The sequence below is a fragment of the Mytilus galloprovincialis genome, chromosome 5, assembly GCF_965363235.1.
Source record: "Mytilus galloprovincialis chromosome 5, xbMytGall1.hap1.1, whole genome shotgun sequence".
NCBI classification, from domain to species: domain Eukaryota; kingdom Metazoa; phylum Mollusca; class Bivalvia; order Mytilida; family Mytilidae; genus Mytilus; species Mytilus galloprovincialis.
The window spans coordinates 21,483,410-21,500,979 of record NC_134842.1 but is presented as its reverse complement, the minus strand read 5'-3'; the positions used below and the strand labels follow the sequence as shown (position 1 = coordinate 21,500,979).

The 17,570-nt window shown below is 30.5% G+C and overlaps 1 long non-coding RNA gene across 1 annotated transcript in view; it reads left to right on the top strand.

Annotated features, from left to right (window-relative positions):
* The window catches only part of LOC143075396 (uncharacterized), a 68,627-nt gene that overhangs the window by 14,663 nt on the left and 36,394 nt on the right, over positions 1–17,570 (top strand). The gene's annotated exons all lie outside the window — the stretch shown is intronic.

Genomic DNA, 17,570 nt, shown 5'->3' with positions numbered 1-17,570 from the left:
TAAGTCTGCTTTGACATTTAGACATATATTTCAAAACACTCATTAGCCTTGTTTAAGCAATACAGTTTAAGCTTAAAAATTCAACCTAACTATTGACTTTATACAGAAATTTGTTTTTTTTAAAGGAGTTTTTTTACTTATACTATAGTCATGATAGTACACTTTTTCACAGCAAAATCATTTCTCAAAATGCTGCAAAAAATATTCAATTACTCTTATAGTATTGTGAAAAATTCCCCTTGTTGAGTGAACCATGGCATGACTAACATTGAATTCCATCATCATTCAATTTTCTACTTCATATTAATTTATTTACACATCAATAACAGATTTTTTCATTTTTCTTTTTTGATTTTTATAAACCATATGTATGACCAGTAAATTATTTAAATGCAAGTACATGTATATGTTTTAATTAATCTTCCATGTCACTTCCCTCATCGTCATCATTATCATCATGATTGTTATCATCATCTGCCTCACATGGCAAATCCCTTTGCAGTCTGAATATGGTTGATTTCATATTCCTTAAAAACACATCAGTATCAAAGTTGAAAGGTGATTGACCTATACCAGTGAATAATGTTAGTGATCTGTTTTCATGAAAATTCCAAATATCAAGATCTTTTAGCTTCTTAACTAGAGTATGAATGTCTTCCTCCGATGATCTCTTTTTATGTTTTGTTTTGAAGTCGTTCAATTTCAACATTTTGTCAAAGTTTGTTGTTACATCGTTTATAACTGGTGCTGCTTTTGACATTGCAATAATAGATTTTTCTGTCTTGTTTGCTCCAAGACCTTTGATCAAATATCAACATTTAAATATATGTTCTTTATATGCATATATAAGGATGTTATAAATATGTATTTAATTACTAGTTCTAAAATTTACGTGGTATGTATCATTCATTGACACACATGTAGTTTGAGATTTTTTATCCATATATTTAAATCTTAAATTTTAGACTAATTATAATATATATTATGTGTTTTCTACATAATAATTATAAATATAATGTTACTTGATAAAATTAGTCTTGATTGTCAATTACAATGTACTGTACACAAGATGCACTTCTCAAATATACTTTGTGTGGCTGCATGAAGTCTGGTTATCTTAAATCATAGACCGAATAATCTTTCTCTTGTGTAATTTGTCATTTCATATTTTCTTTTCATCATTTGGCTATTTATAATTATTTTAATTTTTTTTTTGTGTCCACACAAAGAGACAGATTATTCGGTCTACTTAAATCATAAATTAAGCCAGTGATATATGTCAGTTAAAAGCTTATTTCAGCTTATCTTGTCTCTGTTTGTATACCTTGCCGACTCTGAATAAAGTTTATTCATTCATTTATTATTATTATATACATGTATATACCTGTCTAAATTTTGGCACAGTAAAGCCTCAATCAGGTTGTTATCTTGGTCACTGATTTGTCTGATGTCACATGAAGGTGAATCTTTTGTATATGAATGGTCATGGTCGTGGCCATTGTCAAAATCAATCCGACGTCTAGAAACACCTGATCTTTCCTTTACATTTAAACTAGTATGGGTATTCAACTTCTCGAATGATCGGACCAGAGATGAAATAACTGGTTCTCTTTTGGGTGTTAATCTGAATCTCAATTCTGATGCTGGTGTTGAGGCAAATCTCTTCTTACTGTTCTTAGCAGTTGGAGTCTTTATCAGTTGATCATTTGTAATTGGTTCATTATTGACATTAACAGAATTTAAAATTGCATGAGATAATTTCTCTTTGATATTTTTAAAAGTTTTAACAATATTTACACAGTGGTCACATATTACAGTATTGCTGATTAGTCTAAAGTCGATAGTAGCTTCAAATAATAGTTGTAGGTTTGATTTAATATTGTCAAGTTCACTTTTTTTACTAAAAAGGCCGAAATATTTACTCTTTCTTAATCCACAACACAGGCATGGTGGTCGATCGCCCATTTTCATGTCATGTGATATAAAATAATGTCACGTGATTTACAAAATAGTGCGATTTATCCGCCTAGTGCATACGAGGTTATTTCTTCGTGCAACCAGAAAGGCCGAGTAGTTCCGATTGGCTATTTTGTATTGAAACGTCACGATATAGAAACTGCCAGTTTCTATTGTAATCTACAAGCGTTCAAAGGGACACTACTCTTTGTGGTCGGAACTACTTTTTTGAGGTTTACACCAAAGACCCCAAAAGGAAATAGAAATGAATTGACGCTGATAATATACGATTCGAGTTATTCAAATTTCAGTTACCTTCTATAACTTTTCGATAGGTTTTCTTCAAGTTTGCATTTTATTAAATGTAGAGTTAAATGAATTATAAAAATGAAAAAAAAAAAAACATTTACTTTATTAAGTCGAGACTGCAAGTGGAAACGAAAGGACTGCTTGAAAAAAAATCTACCATAAGACTTATTCAAATTATTTAATTGCTTCTCATAAACATGTTAAACCCCGCTGCATTTTTGCACCTGTCCGAAGTTAGGAGCTTCTGGCCTTTGTTAGTCTTGTATCATTTTTAATTTTAGTATTCTTGTGTATAATTTGGAGTTAAGTATGGCGTTCATTATCACTGAACTAGTATATATAATTATTATTTGTATGGGGGCAGCTGATGGACGCCTCCGGGTGTGGGAATTTCTCGCTGTTTTGAGGACCTGTTGATGACCTTCTGCTGTTGTCTGTTCTATGGTCGAGTTGTTGTCTCTTTGACACATTCGATCCCCATTTCCATGCTCGTTTTTACTTTTATTTCAAAGCTATACATAAGGGTCATTTAAAAAAAAATGTGGAATTTTGAAATTAAAAAAAATCATTAAAAGTTACTTTAAAATTCAAACAACCCTTTACATAAGCAAATCAAAACAAACAGTACTTATAGAACAACATATTAAAAGATGCAATCTTAAAAATGTCATACAAGAATATCTTGAAACTGCTTATTTTCATTTAATTAATCTTTTATAATCATTATAATAAAATGACCTATGATACCATCTTTAATAATGACATGACAATTAAAATGTTATACCTTATGCAGATTTTAAAAGTATTTACTGTAAACTTGTTAATGATCCCGACTATATAACCATACGGTCATGACCATACTCGTATGGTCCTGAACATATATATACATCGATATATATGTGTAATATTCATCGTTGGACGTTAAACACTTATTATCAATCAATCAAAACTAGTTCAACGAAAACATCACAAATTATCTGTCTCAAATGACAGTTCTCGTCACATATGTTTTGTTCAATGATAAAAAAAAAATATGGTTACTCAACATCCAACATTCTAGACGAGAACATAATAATGTGAAATGATTATTTACCTTGATTTGTACAAGACACTTATACTGAGGCTAATTATCAACGTGCTAGTACACAACCAATCTGACTCCAAGCAGACCAGTCTTTACTCTTTTCCCTTAATGCTACGTACTTAGTTCAGAAGCCTCAAACACCTATTTTACTGTCTTTGGTTTTACCCAGACAGTCATGATTTGAACACACGATCCCTAGACAAACACGATACCAAGTGACCACCGATACGGTGTTCCATTATCATGAAATAAGTGTCTTCATAGGGTGAATTTATAGACAAGCTGCGTACCTGCATTACTTGAAATTTATATGGGACAATTTACAAGTGATAAATGTACATATGGCAAAGATGATTGTTCATATCTTACGGCAATATTGCTTAGTAGGAAGATGTTGTATGATTGCCACTTTGTCAACTCTTAAAAGAGACCAAATGACACAGAAAGTTACAGCTATTTGTCAATGTATGGCCTTCAACAATCATCAAAACCTATACCGCATAAGTAGCTATTAAAGCACCGAAATGTCAAATTTAAACTATCCAAATATAGTTAGCCAGTTGCTTGTAGCATCTAAACTAAAGACTCTAACGAGTCTGTGTCGCTCACCTTGGTCTATGTGTAGATTAAACAAAGGACACAAATGGATTCATGACAAACATTGTGTTTTGGTAATGTGTTTGTAGATCTTACGTTACTGAATCTTCTTGCTGCTTACAATTATCTCTATCTATAATAAACATTGCCATTAAAGCGGGTTGTTTGGCATGCCACAAAACCAGGTTCAACCCACCATTATTTTCTTAAAATGTCCTGTACCAAGTCAGGAAAATAGCCATTGTTATATTACAGTTCGTTTCTGAGTGTGTTACACAATGTGTATGTTGAGTTTCTATTATGTGTTCTCTTATATTTGATGCATTTCCCTCAGTTTTAGTTTGTAAAAAGGATTTGTTTACTTTCTCAGTCAATTTGTGAGTTTCGAACAGCGATATACTACTGTTGCCTTTATTTGGCCCAGAAGAGAAAATTGTTAAAAATTTACTATAAAGAGCAATAACTCCTTAATAAGGGGTCACTTGACCATTTTTGGTCATGTTGACTTATTTGTAGTATTTGTATTATCTATAATAACATTCAAGATAATAACCGAAAGCTGCAAACATTTCTTAAAATTATCTATTCAGAGGCAGCAACCCAACAACAAAATTGCCTGATTGGCCTAAAAAATTCAGGGCAAATAGATCTGGGTCTAATGAGCATTTGTATCCTCGTCAGATTTGCTCTAAATGGTTTCAGAGATATGAGCCGAAAAACCGTATTCTACCTTAAGTACTAATTTTAGCCATGTCAGTCATTTTAGTTCACCGGAAGGGTCATCGGACACATTTAAAAAAAATAAATACCCTATTGATGATTGTGGACAAGGTTGATTCAATTTGTCTCATTGTTGAAGGCCATACGGTTACCTTTTATTGTCAATTTCTGTGTCATTTTGGTCTCTTGTGGATAGATGTCTCATTGGCAATCATACCACATCTTCTTTTTTAATGTATCAGTAGTTATAGAGAAGATTTTTTAAAAGTTTTAAAAAATTTGACTATAAAGGGCAATAACTCCTTAAGGGGTCGACTGACCGTTTTTTGTCATGTTGACATATTTGTATATCTTAATTTGCTGAACATTATTGCTGTTTGAATATTATTTTTATCTATAATAATATTCAAGATAATAACCAAAAAAGGCAAAATTTCCATAAAATTACCAATTAAGGGGCAGCAACTCAATAATGGGTTGTCCCATTCATCGGAAAATTTAAGGACAGATACATCTGGACCTGATTAACAATATGATCCGGCGTCTGATTTGCTCTACATGCTTTGGTTTCAGAGTTGTAAGCCAAAATCTACATTTTACCCCTATGTTCAATTTTAGCCATGGCCGCCATCTTTGTTGGTTGGCCGGGTCACTTGACACATTCTTTTAAACTAGAAACACAAATGATGATTGTGGCCAAGTTTGGTTAAATTGGCCCAGTAGTTTCAGAGGAGAAGATTTTTTGTAAAAGTTAATGGACGACAGATGACGGAAGGCTAAGGACGCCAAGTGATGAGAAAAGCTCACTTGGTCCTGTGGGCCATGTGAGCTAAAAGATGACTCAACTCTTTATCATCGAAATAATAAATTAATGGCACATCATCAAAAAAAGATTGACCATGCAATTTTATAATCACTTCATGTTTGACCGTAACACCTAAAACTCAGTAGAGATTTCCATGTATTTTTAATATGTATTCTGGTGCATTAACATATGTTAGGCTTTGAACTATTTCTCATTAGTAATGGCCATATGGATGTCTGTAATGGCTTACATCAAAATTTACTAGTTTTTGACTATGACCCTTCTCCATAGATTGATTTTTAAGATTGACTTAAAAAAAAAACAAGTAAAAATTATAATGTTTATTTCCTGTGTGTATGATAATTGTTTGAATTACAACATTTATAAAATCTGTGACTGTCATTCTCTATCAGCACACAAAATACAAAGTATATTTCTTTCAAGTCAGCTTCTCTGTGTTACAGTTCCATATAATATATAATATGTCCATTCTAGAAGAAAAAATCATTAATTAATAGATTTATAGTATATGTAATGCATTGCATATTATTTTAAAGTTTGGTATTGCCTATTTGACTTTATGAATAATCAGAATAGTTTACACAAAAATAAGAAAAAAAAAACCAATTCATAATGATACACGAACAATAAAAAAAAAAAAATACCTATGATCAAATTTAGAACATATCAGGAGATCATGTGCAAAAATCTAGTAAAATATAACATATATTTTTTCATATCTTTGAAGCTATTACATATTGATCTTATATCCCTTTGCAACTACAATGTACTACAGAATGTATTTTAAAAGTTAAAATTATATTTAACAAGGTATTTTAGAGCTTTGTTTAAAGAAAACTAGTTTGTAGAATGCATAGAAAAACACCATTCTAGAAGAAATAATTCAAAATCTGATATAATATATACATAATTATATGTTTACTAAAATAAAACATGTGTCGGTCTTAGTCTTTGATAAGTGCAATTTATAGCTAGAAACAAGCATGAGAGGAGGCCACTAAAAAGAGCATATTTTCCGCAAATATTTAATTTTGACAAATGTAGCTTTCAATAATTTTTCTTCAACCCATTCATTTTTTCTGCTTGAGAAAAACTTTTGATAAAGGAAATGTGATATATATACAGTCTCACCAAAATCTTTTCTCAACTACCAGTCCAAAGACCAATATTCTGACATTTTTCTTATTGGTTCAAACAAAGTTTTGCAAAATCTTACTAGTTCAAAAGAAATTTACTAGTCTGGGGCTTCCGATATGTATGCAGAGATATATTTATACATAAAATGAAGAAAGGAAATGGGGAATGTGTCAAAGCAACAACAACCAGACCATAGAGCAGACAACAGCTGAAGGCCACTAATGGGTCTGCAATGTTGCGAGAAACTCCCGCACCAGGAGGCGGTGTCCAACTGGCCACTTAAAAAACATGTATACTAGTACAGTGATTTTATACATGTATGTTTTAGAGGCTCAAATCTCCAATTATCTCTAACTTCAAATCAAGAAAAGAAAAATCACAAATTTATAGATATTTGAAGAATACCCATGATGAGTGACAGATTTCAATATTTACATGATGATGAAAACCTTATGAAACAGTGTATTGAACTAATTTACAATATGATCAAAATTTTGGTGAGTTGCTATAAATTTGCTATAGTTTGTCATTTTTTGCCAAAATTGAATGTAATAATATGAATGAAAGAGTAAGATCAGCAAGTCTTAGAAAAACTGTTTATTTTCATACTTAGAATATGTTTTTTTGGATCTCCGAACACACTCTCTAAATATTGACTATTTTGACAAAAATAATCAAAATTAGCCGATTTCTCATTTACAGATTTTGACATATAAAATTGCACGTTAGTTTACTATCAAACCGACATTCAAGTACAAAAGTAAGGTTGTTTGACCCTACCTATATTTCTAGCATATTACAGAAATAATCAGTTTTAATGAGGACAATATTTCATGGTCTAAAATTGCCATTTCACATTATTTTATCTGTTTCAAAAGATTGCAGTATTTTACATTTATATATGACCTTAGTTTTCATTAAATGTTATTTTTAAAATAGAAACTTAATTTACACTTTAAATATGAATTCACTTGTCCTATTTTTGAAAACAAATGATGTTCTATATGTACATGTATGTATGGGGGTCTGGATTTTTTTTTGGGGGTCTGTTATTCTGTAAACATTTAATTTTCACCCCTTTTTTTCTCTAATCTTCAAAAAATTCACCCCTTTTTTCTCTAATTTCATGTTTTTTGCCCGTTATTTTCTATTCTTCATATTTTTAGGGCATTATTCTTTAATCATTTAACCCCATCCAAACCCTCATGTATACATTCAAAATTCTAATTATTTTATATATAAGACTTTCAAAATTCTAATTATTTTATATATAATATCTAAAACTTACCAAAAGAAAAAATACTATTGAAATGAACATTTCCCACGATAAAATTTAAAAACTGCTACTTCTCACATCTCCTGCCTGTCCTGGCACCTCATGTTATGACAGTGTCATGATAATCAGTTACTTAGTACAAGAAACCTAAAAAAATAATTATCTATCATCAGAATCAGCACTATATATTTTAAAATATACAGCTAGTCAACAAAAGAGGCCTGCACTCTTCTGTGTCTTTACCTTTACCCCAAGTCTTAAAGGGGGGAAAATTGAAGACAATGACACCAAAATAGCATAAATTCAACAAAAACACAAAAATTAAAAATATATAATCAAATAATATATGGTTAGTGAAATATAACAGTAATATATATGTCTGGTTTTCTGTGCACTAGCCATTAGTAGCTAGATGATCCAACTGATAAATGGAATGTACATGTACATTTTGTGTACATTGTAAAAAAAAATGATAATGCATTGTACTTGTACATTTTTGTAAATTAAAATACATGATTCTGGCATTTGAACATAACTATTAGTATTTGCAGCCTATTATCTATCTATCTTCCCTTTAAGGAGTGGATATATACTCCAGCTTATAAATGTTTTAATTGTTTAGAAATTATAGACACAGAGAAAAATATATAATTAGTTTTCAAAACCTGTGAAGTAGATTTTTTCTTTTCATGACATTCATGTACAAATAAATAATGACACCATAATTTCATAGGTAACCTTTGATTGCTAGCTCATTTGATTCCTAATCATGCATGCGGCTTCCAATAGCAGATACATGTATATGCTATTGCTTAGAGCTAATTTTTGGTGCTGCGTTTTATAATTTATTTTGCATGCCGCGTTCCTTGTTTTATTTGTTATTGCATATGTTTTTATAATCAGTGAAAAGATCATTAGAGCATATGTTTGTACTGTTTGTCAATATGCTGAATCCAAATAAATTTTTACTTACTTACTTACTTACTGATTTACTTATTTACTGATTTACTTACTTACTAAAAAGTACTTACTAAGGATTTGTATAGTACAAATCCTTGATCATGCTAACTGACTAATGCCACACAATAATGATAATGCAGTGGGTTTATTTTTTTTTGGGGTGGGAGGGGGTGATCCTACCATCTTTAATATCCAGCAAACACTATTTTCTGTCTATGAGAATAAATTTATGCATGCCACAGTATGGTACCGCAGCTAGAATAAAGTGTGATACCTTTTTTTTAAGTACCCCTCTCCCTTTTTTAAATTTCTGTTATTTCTCCTTCCAAGAAACGGCAATTTTGTTTATTGTCCACCAGCGATCAGACATGACACCTATGCAATTGAATTCTGTCATATACATTGATTTAAAATAGTTACATCGTTTAATATAAGTAAAAATCATACCTGCATGGTTTGTACGCTGACGGCCGCCAACTTGGAAAACGTAAACAAAGTAGTTCGCATGTACGCACTTTCCACAGAATGGTCAAACGGCTACAAATTGTCGTATGTTTAAAAATGAACCGTTAAAGTTAATACAAAAACATGTTTTAAATATATGTTTATGCAATTAACGAAAAAATGTATGCATGCACTTCGGATGATTAAGTTCTGCAAGATATTGCACGGTTTGAGTACGGCTGAAGGCAAGGGTGTTGACGCAGGACTTCGGGAATGTTCGGAGAGCCGACAACCTTGCTTAGGAAGTTGGTAACTTGTATATAGAAGATGTTGTCGTAGCAAGAAAACGAGTCAATTGATCGATTTGATTATTTTTCTTAACCGAAAGCATGTTGTTAGAGTTATCTTTTTATGTTCTATCTTAAAATTTATATTGACTGTGTAGTTTTCTTTTTATCACACATTTTTATCATGCAAAATACATACAAAATCGGACAACTTTGCACCAGGCATGGGGTAATGCTAATTTGCAATTGTAATGCATTACATTTTCCCAAGTAATGGCATTTAATGTGTAATGCAGCAAGTTTTGCATTACATGTACATGTGATTAAATGCAAAACCTGAAAAAAAGTTGTGTTATTTCATGAATTACATTTCATTATATGACATAACTATGTTTCACATACCATATATAGATCTTTAACAGATTGTTTCAGATTTAGCTAAAGCAGAATCTAAGATTTGTGGATTAATTAAAAACATAAACGTTATCGTTTGGATTGATTTTTTTTTATTTGAAAAGCATCACTGGAAAAGTATTTTATTTTTACCAAAACATTAATGAATACCTCGTCATGATTAAATAACAGAGAAATTTACAATTGTCAAAAAACACTGATTAGTTTGTTTTACAATCAATCTTTTCACCAATTTGATCATAAAAATTTCTTTGTTTATTTTCTAATTAGGAAAGAAATTCCCAGTAAACAATTCTGGTTGGAATTAATACATCAAATGTATATTCATGAAGCTAACATTAGTTAAATAACATATCAAACTTTATCTTTTTTGTAGGGAAAACACAGAGATGTTTACCTTGAAACCCTTATGATGCTAAAATGTTATAATTGTATTGAATAGACATTTTACTTGATATAAATATACCTTAATTTGATATGCATTAGGAACAGTTATTGAATATGCTAAAATCTTTTGTGTTTTTTTTTAAAATGTTTAATTTTTTTTCACCTAATATTAACATTGACAAATGTGATGTGTAATGCAAAAGTTATTTTAATGTCATTCATTAATATATTTGATATATGCATGTAATTGTAATTTTAATTTAATGCATGGTTTTGTCAAAGTCATTGGAATGTAATACATTACGTTGCAATGCAATTCGCCGCATGCCTGCTTTGCACAGCCTATAGCATAAAAAAGCACGGTGACCCATACTCTTTTTTTTTATATTTTTGTAAAAAAGCACGATATAAATTATATTTTGACAAATTATTAAAAATGATATGGATTTTGACTAAGAAAAAATCATCTACCTTTATACTGTTCATTTACCTATGATTGGCAGATAAAATAATCTTCTGATACCATGCATCCTAAAGTGATGACATTAAAAACGTTAGAGAACAAATAATAATTTTATTTTCCGAAGCAAAAACAACCCTTCCCCAAAGCAAAATTAGATAAAACTTACAATATTTTATCAACAAGATTATTTGAAATTAAAATTATAACATTCAATCTGTACTATAAAAAAAAGAAAAATAATTTCACCCATATGTGTCTAGACATAAACGCATCAACATGAAAAACTCTATTTATTTTTGACAGAAACATTTCCGATTTATAAAAAGCATGAAGCATGTCTATAGCAAATATAATTTAAGGTCCTATTTTAACTCTGATTTGTACATCTGTATGTTGTTGTACTTGCATTGTAATGAAAACCGAAGTTTTATTTTTTAAACCGTACCTTCAGTCATTAACAAAAATTGTAAATGGTAACCGTTTTAGTACAGGGTTGTCTACTATAGATACAAATATTCACTTGGTTAATTTTCATTCAATAAATTTCAGTCAGATCAATTACCAAAATTAGTGCAAATGATGTTTAAATCATGTATACCCTATGTTAACCTTGATTAAAATGGTACAGGATACGATTGTTATTCGTCCTTACCGACGATAATTCAAATACTATTGTCTTCATTTCCAGAAAAGCCGGAAGAGCCAACCCAACGACCGATTGATTGCGGAGCTATCAAAACAAAAAAAAAGGGAAACGGAGTTTACAAGATATATCCCAAACATTCAGAATTTGGATTTGACGTCTTCTGTGATTTTGAGACCGACAATGGCGGATGGACGGTATTTAATGTTATTTAGCTTTTAATCAAATTCAACCCGAAGTATATGAGTAGTTAAATGCTGATTATGGATCATTAAAATACATTCAAAGGCAAATATTACATCCATATCAGGATGAAAATATATATTAGATAAATGTGAAATAAATATATAAAAGCTGACCCCGACTGAACTCATTTGGAAAAAAAGTACAGGAGATAATTGAATAGCCATTTTAGACCTATTTATAGTTGTACTAAGATTGCTGGGTTTTAACTATCAGACAAAGGTCTCAAATCAAGATAAGGAAAGTTACGTTTGCAAAGTAGCAAACTACAAAAATGGAGAAAAAAACCTGAATCTTCAAACTCTAGCTACCACTAAGTCGTTTTGGCAATTTTGTAATTGACCTAGTAATTAGCACTATTTGGAATAAGGTGTTTGCTACAGGGAGGAAGGAAATTATGTTACATTGATGAAGAATAGCAATACATGTACATAATGGTTGCAATAAGTTATCAAAGGTACCACGATTATAATTTGATTCGTCTTCATAAGACGCATCAGTGACGCTCAGATCAAAATAGTTATAAAGCCAAACAAGTTCAAAGTTAAAGAGCATTTAGGACTCACAATTCCAAAACGTTGTGCCAAATACGGCTAAGGTATTCTAATCCTTGGATATGAAAATCCAGAATTTTTCGAAAAATTCTTGCAATTGTTTAGTTTGCCAAGATTTAATTTCATTTTATCATTTTGTAAATTTCTAGAAACTTGATTTTTTATTTTAACATTTTTCATGAAGCTCGTTTTTTTTATTTGTTATTTTACTATTTTTCTTCAAATTTTGATAAAAATGCCTATACAAAGTATATTTTGTTCGACTGGTTGTATTATGTATGGCCAGCAGACGAATTCGTCCAATTTAAGCATGCATACAATTAACACAGAGACACATCATATGTTAAAAGTTGGCAATAAAAACATAAAATCTTTGATGTCAAAAAAGAAGAAATAACTTAACTGATATGAACCATAACTGTAACATGTGTTTGATTCATGTGACGAATCTTTACATAAACTGTGTTTTTCCAAATTTCTGCCATTTCAATCTACCAATAAACTTCTCATAGCACCAACTCAAGCATTTCAAGATGATAAAATACAATAAACTGCAACTAAATGTTTACCTTCTTATTTTTGTGCATCGGTTGTGATCGCCTAGTAAACTTTTAGAGATAACTCATGCATTAAGCTATATTCGAGTTCTATTTACGTCATATAAACCAAATATATTTCTCAGGTCGGAAATAGTATGCATTTACATCCTCCAAATGACATCCGGACGAAACGCTACGACTAAAGACCACGAGGACACTCTGGATAATTTTAATAATATTTTCAATATTTTGTGTACATACCCTTTTTAAATCTTTATCTGTCTTTTTGATAATGATTAGTTAGTGTTTTGTATTTTATGTTTTACGTATTTTTTAAGTTTTGATATGAGGCGCGTAGAGTAAGTGTTGCTATTATATAATGCACTGTATAACTATTGTATTTATATTATGTATTTATTTTTACCCTTCAAGAGCACCCATGATCGCCCAAGGTTTTTCATAAAGTTCGTTAAGTTTTCCATTTTGTTTTTTGTTGTTTGTTTGTTTGTCTTTTTTGTTTTAACATGACGTTGTATGATTATTTTTGTTTAATGACTTTGAATGTTCATGTGTTATCATTCGCCACTCTTCTTTAATCATTAGTGATTTACTTCTATTTACATCAATCTTTTCCCCACATAAATCAAAGTATGCTTCTCAAGTTTGTGTTGTGTCAAAACAAGTAGAGTCTTTTAGTAAAGAAAAATTTCGATACGCACATGTTCCCTATAAGTCGTCTTCATTTAATAAAAAAACACGATTATAATCTTTTCATAATGATATAATTTCCAGGTGTTTCAGAGAAGACTTAACGGGACGACAGATTTTTACAGAGGTTGGGAATCGTATGAAAATGGATTTGGAAATTTAGAGGCGGAATTTTGGTTAGGTAAATATTTTATTTATTTTCAAAATTTGTTATTTAATTTGTATTTAGTATTACTTAACTTATTTGAATTCCGAAATTATGTAAGCAGTCTCGTGGTGATACAAAACATTTTGGTTTGGTTCAGATGTAGTAAAAACAACATCAAAAGGGGATAGTAAATTTGTAAAATTTGTAAAATTGTTCAACATCCATATCATTGGAAATCCATCAAATAGGACAGGAACGGTGTGTTTGACAAAATCAAGTACTGTGGATTCAATAATATTAGTTAAATACCATTTGTCGTGGATGTCATAGAAACTGGTTAATTACGAAATAAAATGTTCAACGAATAACAAATTTTCCATAGGCCTGTATGCATACTTCGGCAAAACCACGATTTTGAATATCCACGAACATGTAAGTTTTCCTCAATCCACGAAAATTGGTACACACGAAAATAAATGAATCCACAGTATATGGGAAACTGTTTGAGAATCTATTAGACTAGTATTTCCTTTTCATTACTATCAATAATCATGTTACGTAAATATTTCTCATATATTTATAAACAATTAGTGATACAATTTTTATATTTATTCATTTTTCAACATTGATATACAATAGATATTTTACATATTACACAAAAAAATATTCACCAAACAATGGTTAAAAGTGTAATGAAATACCATCCACACAATAATGATGATTAAATGCAATGTCATCTTCAGTATCTTGCACAAGCATATCATACTTTAAAAAGTGCTTGTCAAAAACAATTCGTATACATTTTACACTACAAAAATATTCATACAAGTAAGTTATATAATGTTTTACATACCAATAGATCATTTCAACTATTGACATTTTATCAAGCATTTGTCAATTTGGAAATAACATGTCTATTGATCACCATTTCTGTAACTATTTGATTGCATCAAATTTATGTCGGAAATTGAGAAATCTATGAACTTCCAACTTTAAAATGATATACTGTATTAATTAGAAAAAAGCATTATACAGTAGACTTTCAAAGTATTTGCTTTATTTTAAATTCTCTTGTTTTAAAAAAATACTTGACGATTCGACAAATCTATAAATAAGCGACGAAATTTTACCATTGACATGTATCTAATTATAAACAGTTTGTTGATTAGGAAGAAACATAAAACCGGGATGAATACTGTATATTGGTTCTGATCTAGTTTCTGCGTAACATTTTATGACAAAAGTTACACAAATGAATGGTGTCTTAAAATATTTTATCAAAACAGGACGTGATAAAGGGTAAATATTTCGGTTCAAAATATCCATCAGGTATGTTGCGACGAGTTATATCAACTCATTTGATATTCTTATTATAGGTAACCAACGAATACATACATTGACTGCAGCTGGAAAAAGCGAATTAAGGTAGATGGGGTGTCTAAATTATAATCCATAGAATTTTTTGATAATTTGCCAAAATGAAGTTTATAACCTGCTTGTTTCAAAACATTAATTAAAAGAATGGGTCACCGGACTTATTTTCACACTACAGGTTGTTCAAAATTGTCAGATTAAGTATAGAATATGCATGGGAAACCCAATTTTCCTCATTAAAACGAAAACTACACCATAGAATTTTTATATAAAATATGAGAAGATGGCTGCAATATTATTCTTTCAGATAAGAAAAAGAAAAATGGGGGTCACCGAACTCGTTTTCTTGCTAAATAATAAAATGGGTAAATTCCTAACACATTCTATTGTAAAAATAACACAATCTGAATTATCTGCCCTTGCATTTGAGTTATCTCCCCTTATTTGGCAAAGTTGGAAAAAATTGAATCAAACAAAAGTATTCGGTTAATGGTAAAATACAACTATAAATATGATAAAACATTGCATTTTCTATATTATAATGAAAAATCTTACACATGAATTACCTACTTGTCTCAAATTTGCACATTTTATCAAAGATATAGACCTTGTTTTCTGGTATTTCAAAATCCAAGATGGAGGAAGACACCCTTTCTACCTTAAGAGTAGATATATCTGACTTTGATGGTAACAAGGCTTACGCAAAATATTCAACATTCGCTGTTGGTGATGCTGTGACAAACTATAAACTAACTGTTGCTGGCTACAGTGGGAATGCTGGTGAGTTATATAAACGGAAAACTGATTACAAATTAATCATGAAATGAAATATAAAACAAGGGAAACCGAAACCGCCAAAGTAACATTGTGAAATATACTATTCATGCGTGAATTAACATTTTTGAAAGTGATCAATCCCATCATGATTACTACTGGAGATTCGTTAATTGCTACTCACTGAAATACAAATTAATCTTATTGTTTATTGTAGCCATTGCTGCTCTATTAATACACATTTTACTTTAAGAACAAACAAAATAATTTCATACTACTAAACTTGCCTTTTCATAAGCATGTTAAATAAGAAACATTGAGACGAATAATGCCTTTTTGGTAACTAAGTTCATTTTTGTCCAGTGGTTATTGATATTAAAAGAGAACTCCGTTGTCAGTGCGAATGTCAACTTCGTACTTGTTTGGCTTTATAAATATTTTGATATGAGCGTCACTGACGAGACTTATGTAAACGAAACGCGCGTCTGACGTACTAAATTATAATCCTGGTACCTATCATTCTTATTTAAGTACTCAGATGTTCTAGGGTAGAATAGCTTGAGTGACCAAATGCGTATTAGTTTTTAAACATAAATTCACAGGGAAGGTTTTCCATGAAATGGAATGATTTTGTCTGTTGCTTGGTATTTATAATTTTATTTTGTATCGTGTAAGAAATTTCACATACGTGCTATGCAGTACCGTTCTGTTTGTCGCTAGTTACATATTGTACAATAGATATATAAAGATGTGATATGAGTGCCTATGAGAGAACCCTCCATCCAAGTCACAATTATAAAAGTAAACTATTATCGGTCAAGGTACGGTCTTCTTTTACACAGAAACTTTCTGTTATACTTTTCCTGCCTTCTATGGATAACAATAGGTTTATACTTGGACTGATCCTTGATCTGTTTGAGTTGTTAGCAATATAACCGTCTGCCGTTCATCATTCTTGTTTGATGATATGCTGATATTTTACACTTCTCATTATAGACGACATTTGTTCTTGACATCTATTTATATATATATAAATATAAACATCAGAACATCAGTTGTTCGACCTGTTAGTCAAATGCATTTTGTTAAAATATACTTTTTCACTTTTTCATCTTTTAGAAAATGTTGTTTGTGCTGTTTTTAGACCCTTCTACAACGAAATTTGTTTTACATGCACACGTATAAAAATTGCGGTTTTTATCCAACGCAATCATAGGTTTGAACGTAGTTTTAAATTTAGACTCGTTTATATTTTTTCGTTTGGGCTTGTATCATATTTTCCCTCCGGTTTATATGATCCCTTCATCCTATATTGACTCTTAAAATTCAAGAGTTTATCTGAAAAATGAGTGTACTTTTTCTAAAAATTAGGGTACTTTTTATATGGCCTTCCAAATACCGTTTCGATCCCTAACATCACTGAAGAGACATTTCTTGTCGAAATCCGGATCTGGTGTACTAAAAAAATATTGACACCGTATGTTTGTGGCATAACATCGTGGCCACAAGTTAATTTTTATCTGTTTAGTATTAAATTTATATTAAGATCCATTTTGTTACATCTTGTGATCAATTTTATTTTGCAATCGCCAATGGCAGTCGGCAGGGTTAAAGAACATCAGTTGTTCGACCTGTTAGTCAAATGCGTTTTGTTTAAATATACTTTTTCACTTTTTTGGTCTTTTGGAAAATGTTGTTTGTGCTGTTTTTAGACCCTTCTACAACGA